At 41.0% G+C, this 1,724-nt stretch overlaps 1 non-coding gene across 1 annotated transcript; it reads left to right on the forward strand.

Moving 5' to 3' along the window:
* Positions 1-296: 296 nt before the first annotated feature.
* On the forward strand, positions 297-415 carry LOC114457013 (5S ribosomal RNA). Its single transcript, XR_003672928.1, has one exon. It is a non-coding gene; the product is annotated as a 5S ribosomal RNA (ribosomal RNA).
* Positions 416-1,724: the final 1,309 nt, after the last annotated feature.

The following is a 1,724-nucleotide window of genomic DNA, read 5'->3' on the forward strand; positions in this document are numbered from 1 at the left end:
TAAAAAAAATTTAAAAAAATTAGTTTTCAACCAGTATTATTTTCTTTTTTAATCACTTAGACATTCCAGGCCACCCCATGTAGGGACACGACCCCAAGGTTGAAAAACACAGGCGTACAGTTTGATCAGTGCAGAGGGAAGGTGGAGGAAGCAGCAGCAATTGTGAGCGCAGGCGCACTTTGTTTGAGGGAAAAAGGTAGTGTTTGAAAAGGATCAATGTGAGCCGTGCCACAGACACACAGCACAGCTGTGGGTTAAACGGAGCTAGAAGTAGGCCTTTAGTGGCAGCTTCTCTCGCTTACGGCCATACCACCCTGAAAACGCCCGATCTCGTCTGATCTCGGAAGCTAAGCAGGGTCGGGCCTGGTTAGTACTTGGATGGGAGACCGCCTGGGAATACCAGGTGCTGTAAGTTTTGCTCACTAGAATTCAAACCTCCACAAGGGGGCGCCATCACCACATTTCTCCACTAAACCTTTTTATCAGCGTTATTTGCAACACACGCACGCACGAAATATACTTACACGTCACCCACTATAGCGGACATGGGCAACTGGTGGCCCACGGATGAATTTTGTGTACCTCTTCCCCCCACAATAAACGCACAAAATGATCCAGAAAATATATACACAAAATAACTACAAAACATACTAAATGACTACGACATACACAAAATGACAGCAAAAATACACAAAAAAATACAGAATTACTACAAAAAAATACAGAATTACTACAAAAAAATACAGAATAACTACAAAAACACACATATGAAAAACAGGAAATGAACAAACAGACCATTGGAAAAACAATATCGAAGATATTCAACGTAGATTAGGATTCTGCCTCGCACAATTCGACCCCTTTTCTTGACAATTTCCATTAAATTTGTTTTCTCATCTATTTTTCAGTCAAATATTGCGACAGTTGGTGGTACCGAATCATTGACACACACTAATATATGAATGGGGCCCATTACTTCGTATGTGCCAAGGGGGTACCAGGGGGCCCCATTTTCCAAATGACGACTCCGTTAATGCTCGTTGAATCGGGTTCTAATTTGACATGGATAATTCTATGAGCGGATTCTCTAGAGCCTCTCAAGAGACCAATGGAACCGAGTCATTTGACTGAATTCTCTGGAACGTAGTACGTGCTATTCAGCGTACAGCTGAACTTGTTTCAATTAAGCTTTATGCGGGGTACAGGGCACCTGCCCCTACACTTCAGGTCGCAGCCTTTGGTCTTCAGGCTAGGGTCTCCTAAAGATCCCTAAAACTCATTTTGAAACCCGGGGAGACCTGGCGTTCCAGGCTGTAGCCCCCAGACCTGTTGTTTTACAGTTTTTTTTGGATTGCTTAAGCACGATTTTCAAAACAGAGCCCATGTTTTCAAAACACTACACACAATTAGCAAAACACTACAGATCCTTTGCATAATTAAACACTCTCGTAAAAACTATACACTTCTTTTTAAAAACCACACTTTGTTACCATATGAAACACACGTTTCACATTACTGTACTCTGTTTACATGAGTTACACGAGAGTAGGCTACTATCAACAATGTACAAATATAATGTAAATTCACCAAACACTACACAAGACCAATGTTGCAAACTGAAGAAACTCATTTATTTCTCAACACGCCCAAAATGTTGACATGGAGATTCATAAAACTGAAACAAACTGACAAAAAAAAAAAAAAAACTAGACATCGTCTCTTCG

Source organism: Gouania willdenowi, chromosome 22, assembly GCF_900634775.1.
Source record: "Gouania willdenowi chromosome 22, fGouWil2.1, whole genome shotgun sequence".
NCBI lineage: Eukaryota > Metazoa > Chordata > Actinopteri > Blenniiformes > Gobiesocidae > Gouania > Gouania willdenowi.